Genomic DNA, 8253 nt, shown 5'->3' with positions numbered 1-8253 from the left:
AAGGTCCTTACATTTTTAAATTTTTAATTTAAATTTTTTAATTTTTAGTTGGAAAAGAAGAATATTATTCCATTGTACATAAAAATTTTACATAAAACTCACATTTCAATGTTCGTAAATAAAATTGGATTGGAATGCAGCCACACCCAATCATCTATGCCTTGCCTTACTGTGTCTGGAATCACAGTGGCAGAACTGCGTACAATAGACCCCACCTACATGAATTATTATCCAAGAACTAATGAAAATGGTACTGGCATTCTACCAGTAATGGTACAATAATTATCCAAAGTTTTTTTTGTTGTTGTTGTTATTGTTTAGTTTCTTCATCTGAATGCTGTATGAAAATATTAAATGGAAAATTCTAGAAATCAACAGTTTATGAGTTTTAAGTTGCAAGCCATTCTAAGTAGTGTGATGAAGTCTCCAGTCATCCCATTCCATGCTGCCTGTACATGAATCACCTTGTCCAGTGTTTCCACACTGTATGCACTACCCTCCTGTTAGTTGCTCAACAGCCACCTGTTATCAGAGCAACTGTCACAGTAATGCAATGCTTGTTCAAGTAACAAAGTTTATTTAACAAAGACTCTAAAGTACAGGAGTAGTGGTGCTGGCAGTTTTATTACAGTATGTTGTATTGCCATGATTATTCTATTTCATTATTGCTTATTGTGCCTACTTTATAAATTGAACATTATCATGGGCATGTGCACATAGAAAAGACCATCTGTGTGTGATTTGGTACTACCCCAGTCTCAGGCATTCCCTGGTGTTCTTGGGATATGTTCCCTGTGGATAAGGAGGGTGACTGTAGTTGCAATGGAGACCATTTGGCCTGAAAAGCCAGAAGTCTTTACTTCCTACCCTTCTGCAGGAAGTGCTTGCCAGCTCCTGTGCTAGCATAGCCTGCCCCTGCTTGCTCCCTTCTGTTCACTCCCCTGCTGAGTAGTTACTGAGTTCTGTTTTGGTGCAAGGACCTGCAGTTCTGTGGACTTCCAATCTGCTCTACACCCACGGCATGGGTGACTTCAAAGTGAACAGAGACATAGAGGTAGACAAACACCCCAGGGTGGGGATGGTTGACTGTGGGGCACTGCGGAAGCCCGTCCCACATTGTTCTCCCCGACGCAGAGCCTTCCGTTACGACCAGGCACCTGCCCGCTGGAGCCCTGCAGCCACCGGCCCAGTCACATGGAGCGCCTCCACCTCTTTCCTGTGATGCCCCTTTGTCAGGTCTCCTGGAAGTCTGGCCTCCTTTGCCCAGGTAGTTGCCTTCCAGTCTGTGGTGCAGGAGACAATCCTTGTCCATCTGCAATTGGAGGGACACTTGTTCTCCTGTTATTCTGCAAAAAGTTTCTTGGGTCTCTGTTGTATGGATTGTGCATAGGAATGGGCCATCTTAAAAAAAAAAGGTGTCTCAGAAATCAGGAAGTTTGATTTAAACCCAGAGGGCGAGTCCCATTAAGGTCACCCTATGGAGGCCGACCTCGCTCCCTGTCTCTCCCTCCAACCTGAGGCTTTGCAGTTGGCTAGCTTTGCAGTAATTGAATCTGAAGGTTGAGTCCTTGTTCTCTAAGAACTGCCAGTGGAGCTCTGTAATCCTCTCTGGTCCCCTTGGTGAATCAGGCCTCTGGCTTATTGGACATGTAATTAGATCAGCGTGTCACTACATCAATGCCAGTGTAAACATCATGTAGTAAGTCGCATGAGATCAGCCACCTAATCTCCACCAGATGCCCACGCTCTGTCAACACTCCAATGGAGGCCCTGACTCTTTCCTTGACGTCCAATCCCAACAACAGGAGCTGCGTGGTGGAAACCTGCCATCTCCAGATGTCCTCATGGACACTCGACCCCTCTAGGACTACCTCGCTGACTGTAGAAAAGAAAGACAGGACACTGAAAATCCCTCTCCTGGAAGAAGCAGGGGAAGATAAAGGCCAGAACTCACAAGACCCCTGAAATGGCCCGACCAGGAGAGACACCCTCTCCCCACTTTGAGTTACGGTGGGTCACCATCAGGGAGAGGAAGCTAAGAAAAGAAGCTCTGGTTCCAAGATAACCAGTTAAAAGTGTTGTTTACTGATAAGACCATAACTGACCAGAGAGGTGTGCTAGGCAGATGGAACCTAAATAGTCAACAGACTAAGGATTGTGGTACCACCATGGCTTGCTGCCCACTGTCAGAGTGCTGGACTCATGCTGACAGGCATTTACCTCAGCCCTGCACATGTGCCCTGACACCTCTGGTGCAGCAGTGCTGAAGCCGGGGCTCTGAGTAGACAACTGTGTTGCTAAGTGCCACCCAGGCTGGAGCAGGGGCAGAAGCCAGGTCTATAGGGCTGCATTGCCGATGCCCTTAACCATTACCTTGAGCAGCAACAGCGATGTTCACGTGTCCCCGTCATTGGCACTGGTACTTCTGGTGTTGGTGGCCAGTTCAGGAGAGGAAGGGTAGAAATGAGTCCAGCCAGCTTTGGAGGGAGACCAGCCCAGAGCAGGAGCACTCGCCTCCATCCTGTGCTGGCCTCCGTGGTGGCCTGGCTCATTTTAGGGGCAGTTGGAGCTGTGGACATAGAGCCGTGGGGGGTCGACTTCCTCCACTGAACCCATCACCTCCTGTTCTCCTGAGTGACAGCTGGGCCAGCCACGCACTCTCCTCTGTCCATCCCTATCTTCTCTGTTTTGGCAGTTTGTAGTTGAGCTCTCTGGGATCTCCCTTGCCAGAGCCACACAGAACAGGGTCGCAGTGGATTGGAGAGGCTCCCACTCAGGAAAGTGCGTGTTTTCAAAGGAGAAGAAAATGGCACTTAAGTTCTGAAAGAACCTCCAAGAGCCCTTGAGGGGGCTTGGTCTGAGTTTTTCCACCTTGGCACATGGTCCCGATGAGGCAGTGCTTAGTCAAGGGTGATGTTCTGCCTGGGAAGCATTTAGAAGATTTCAAGCCACTCGTATGATGAGAAGCAATGGATCCAAGGAGGTAGGGGCAGGGGCTGCAGAGCCCTCTGGGTGGCCAGCAGTCATTCCTGTTCACATTCCCAGGTAACCTGAGAAGCCAGCGGGACCAGGCCATCTGATCTGGTACAGCTGGGGCCAAGGACTCCTCCCTCCTTGCTGGTCTCAGAGGGTTCTCTGAACTTCAGTTTCTTTGGCAGCAAATGACAAGGACTCTTGCCTTGTGACTCTTCCACCATGAGACAGAGACCCCCGGTGACTCTGACTTAGTACTGAGAGGCCTTTGAAGGTGGCAGCCTTGCTATAAAATGTCATATCAGCCAATAAGGCCCATGGCATTTGGTGGAAAGAACAAATAGCACATCTTATCCACTTTATGGTGGAAGTAATTCTTTTTTTTTATTTTTTATTTTATTTTTGACAAAAAAGTTAACTTTATTTTACAAAGTGCATTTGCACCCATCTGCTTGTTGAAAATGACACAACTTTAAACCCTGTGTCCACAGTGCTTCATCCCCAATCCCCACCAAGTTCTTGGACAAATCCATCCACTTATATGTGGCAAACTTGGAACTGGTAAGCAGAGAAGCCACTTTTTCCAATTTTTGTGCATAAGCAAGACCTGTGCCAGTCACCAAATGAACACCATGTACTTTTGAAATGGCTTCAAAAGAAGAATGATCCAGTGACTGAATCCCTGTGAGATTACAACAATCTCATTATTTTGGTGCATGTAGTGACTATTCATGTAATCTGAGCCTTGATCATATGTCTTGCTCTTTTCACAAATTAATTCTTCTATTTCACTGGGGCTCCTTAACATTTCAGCCAATCCCAAAACAAAATGAGTTAGCTTTTGAAGGTAGAAATTCGAATTTCAGTGAAGTCATTTCCCATGTTATGGGGTCCACCCTTCCCCACAACCCTGAAAAAAAATGTAATTTAATTTTTTATAGAAATTGTTTGCTTTGAACATGCTGTTATTTTTTTTTTTAATCTTTGAAATTCACCCCTTGAGACTATACATTGATTTTGGTTTAAATAAATGACATATTAAAAATCATGGTGTCTGAATGTGTTCATTCTCTAATGCCCTTGATAATAAAAAGTGCCGAAATTTACTTCTGGTTTGCTCTATGGGCTGTTTGACTTTCAACTGCTAAACCAATATCAAATCAATTCCTTTTGCAAACAGAAACTAGTGGCCTTGTCTGAAAATCCTCTCTCAGTCTTAATTTACTAGCACAAGTTTACAAAATAGGTCTTAAATTCCCCTGTATATCAGGCATTATCTCACAGGAAGCAGAGAGAGAATAGCGTTACTTCTTGATGCAGTGTTGTCCTCTGGGCTTACTGCTGGCTCAAGGGGAGGCAATCGCAGAAAAATCACAGGAATGTGAAGCCCCACTGTGATTTCTGTGTCTCAATTTTGGCAGTCAAGAGATTATTCCCATACATCTTCTATATGATTGAGCATAAGCCTGACTTATATAACGTGCCGAAAGCAAGCAAGCATTGCAACAAATGCCAAAAGTCAAGCTCTACCCTGGAGCTGACAGAACTGTTGCCATTCATTGTACAAAATACTCTCACTATGCTGATGGCCACTCTCACTCTTCTCAATTCTAGATCCTCTTTTCAGAGAGGGAGATGCTAATTGCATCTGGAAACTTGATAGGTAAATCAGTGTCACTAGGGAGCTTCTATTGAGATCTCAATTGAAAAACTCTCTTTCACTTTGGGAAGGGAAAGGGGAAACAGATTCAGCCTGAGTTGTCTCTTATTGTCACATAGGGGAAAACTGCATTCTTCCTATGGGCTCTGCAGGGGGTTCGTAAACAACAATGACAGCTCTCTGTAATCTAAAATCCTGGTGCTTTGGCTGTTTCTGAAGGCCACTGATCTACAAATAGAAATATTCCTGCATAGTTAGGCTTCTGAGATTTGCCTAAACAGTTGTCCTTTCTCACTCTTGGAGATGCAACCAACTGTGAATGGAAAATATTCGGGCTGCAAGGGAAGCTGTCTGCACAAAACAGACTTTTTTCTTTGTCATTATTCTGTAAACAATAGAGCATAACAACTCCTTACATAGCATTTACATTGTACTAGGTATCGTAATAAGTCTAAAGATTTAATGGTACATGGGAGGATGTGTAGGTTATGTGTGAATACTATACCATTTTACATAAGGATCTTGAGCATCCACAGATTTTGATATCCAAGGAAGGTCCTGAAATCAGCCCCCCATGAATATCGAGAGATAACTGTATAGTCACTGGTTGATTGACACATCCTTCTTCCTAAGGCTTTTAAGTCCAATGCCTATCAGGAGCTTCAATGATGAAAGATGAGGAGAAACACTGAAGGAGTTACATGATACTATATATGGCCCCATAAAGTATAGTCAAGGAAACATCACCCAGATTAAAATTCAAATATTCTACTAACTGAAAAGGGGAGGGTCTATTTTAGAGGGGGTTTGTTTGTCTTGGGGAATACTTTCTTGCTACAGAAAATGTTTGCTTCTCTATGTGACACTTTAAAAATACCAGATTTGTCACTTAATTTCCCTGCCAGAATAAGACACCTACTGTGCTTTACACATCAGCCAGTAGGAACTCTGTCTCTAATCCCAAGTGAGAGAAGCAGCAGCCTGCAAAGACAGAACACAAATATAGGTGACTAAGAGTAGTTTAAATACTTTACCCTGGAATTCCTTTCCTGAATGATTTAATTTGACACATTTTTTGAGCAGCCTCCTCTCCTCCCAACGTGTTCAGGGAAAACTCTTCTTTGCAGCCTGGCCTCTGAGAGGGCTTGGTGAGCCTGGCATTTTCAACAATAAGCTTGGCAAACATGACAGAGCAGCTCAAGGGCCCCCAAGTTGTTTTTTAACATTAGTCAAGCAAGGTAATAAGTCTGGAAAGATTAAAGAGAATTCTTTCAAGCAGTTGGTATTTTTGTATCTAGTCTTGGGTTGGTACACCAGGGAGCCCTCAATTAGCAAGTTGTTCAAGGTGAAATCCATGAAATCTTACAGAGTGAAAACTTGATCAATCATTTGGAAAATTGGAACAGTGGAGAGGTGTTGGCACAGGAACATGGATTTTTCCAAAAAGAATTCAAGGGAGTGTTAAGCACTTCGTAAACAATGGTGAAGTGGACTGGTGGGGAGCTCTATTCAGATATTTCTGGATAATTCAAGTGGAGGCTAATTCCAGATTGCACTAGCCACCCTCTGAGATACTGCATCCAGCTGTGGTTTCAACCTGGGTGCTTTAAGAAACCCAGGTTGCAGGTTCTCAATCTGTGTCCAAGGAGCACTTGTCAGGGGTTTATGTGACTCTTTCAGTCCCATGTGAGATCTCCTGTCCCTCCACCTAGTTCTTCATGTGGCTCACAGTTCAGGAGACCAGGAAGTCCATGGCACCAGCATCTGGTGAGAGCCTTTCTTGCTATGCTGTAACATGGTGAAAGGCAACATGTAGTCATGTCGTGGAGATACATTCTATCTCACATTATTTATGGTTATTAAAAGTTAGAAAAAAGGACTACATACTTAAGAGTTAAAAGAACAATTAAAGCAGTGCACCACAGCCTGAGTGAAAAGCAGGTCTGCTCCTCAAGGCAGCTGCCAACAGGCCCCTCTGCAGTGTGTCCTTGAGGGTGCATCCAGCACACGCATCACTGTGCACACCAGCATGCACACACATCGACCATGTTACAGACACAATCTCAATTCTCTCTACTGTGAATTTTATTTTTTAATTTTTTTTAGTTGTAGGTGGACACAATACATTTATTTTATTTTTATGTGCTGCTGAGGGTTGAACCCAGTGCCTCCTGCATGCTAGGTGAGTGCTCTACCACTGAGCCACAACCCCAGCCCTCTACTGTCAATTTTAAGAAAAATCTCAAGCTGTCCTGCATGCCCCTTAGCAAGATCTCATGGAGGCTCCAACTTACCAGCACACAGTTGCCTTATTTCACCACTGCTGGGTTGCTCTTGTGTGCATGATGCAGCACCCTGGGTGTGTTCTGTGATGTCTCACCATAGAGAATAGCCACTGCCCTTAGTGCCCTGGGGGCTCCCAGCACCCCAGGTCGCCTTGGCCTCTGTAGCTGAGTCTGAATCACACAAAGGTCCCCGCTCTGCCTCTGGCAAGCTGCATGCCTTGGCCTGGCCCCTGTCCTGCCTGCCCAGCCATGGGTGGAGCCAGGGCCAGTGCTGGGGCAGAGGGAGCACTCAGGGGGCCCGTCCACACCAGGTTTCCCTCAAGGCATCCTAGCATCACCTGCAGGGAAGGCAGCCCCTGTGAAGTGACCCGACCGCTGACATTTCTGTTGTCATTCCACCTCGTCACCACCACAAAGATACCTAGCTACATGTCATGTAGAAGGCCGAGAAGCACATCTCTGCCCCACGTGCATGGCAGAGTGTGCTACTGGAAGTGGGTCAAAGGGGCATGTGTTTAGACTCACAGAGGTAGCTGCTAACTCCCCCAAAGCCAGCTGGCTTCAGTTACATGTCTGAAATGACTCCCCATGGTGTCAGCATGCAGTTCTGAGTGTCCTGGGCACCTCTGGTCACCCCATGCTCAGGCACACTGTAGGGACCACAGAAGGGCCACAGCTTTGCTAGGAGATTCCCTAGGTGCCGCTTCATGTTGCAGCTGTGGGTCAGGGTGTGGGGATGTCCAGGCCATGCCTGCCCATGAGTCTGCTCCCCTTCCCCTGCCTGGAGCATCTTCCCAGCTAAAGCCCACAGGGAGAAGAATTCCCCACGGGGTCAGGATAGGCTCCAATCCCATGGGGAGGACAGGCCTGCTGCCCATGCTCATCCCCTGCCCCTGGGTCCTGTTTCCATCCTGTTATGAACTAGCTTCCGGGACATAAAGGGAGTGGACTGGACCTGAGCATTCTTATCCACCCCTCCACAGGGAGTAGAGAGGAGGCAGGCCTGGAAAGCACAGAGCAGTCACAGCAAAAGAAGCAGTTATCTTATGGCCCCAGAGTTAGGAGGAGGGTGTTTCTGTGACCCCAGGGCTCTGCTGACGTTCCTCAAGGAGGTAATAGATTCCTCTATGACCAGCAGGTACACACCTAGGCACAGCCAAGATGGCTGAATGGCAACCTGGAGCACACACGGTCACATGCACACCCTCGTCCACAGCGGCACAGCTCACATGTGTCTGTCAGTGGGTGAACACAGGGACGAGGTGTGTTGTAGTCACACAACTGGAGATGATCCAGTACACAAAGGAGTGGGTTGTGACCCATGTCACTGAGCTG

Source organism: Sciurus vulgaris, assembly GCF_902686455.1.
Source record: "Sciurus vulgaris genome assembly, contig: HiC_scaffold_248_arrow_ctg1, whole genome shotgun sequence".
Classification (NCBI taxonomy): Eukaryota; Metazoa; Chordata; class Mammalia; order Rodentia; family Sciuridae; genus Sciurus; species Sciurus vulgaris.
The sequence above is the reverse complement of the archived record's forward strand: the minus strand, read 5'-3'. Positions refer to the sequence as shown.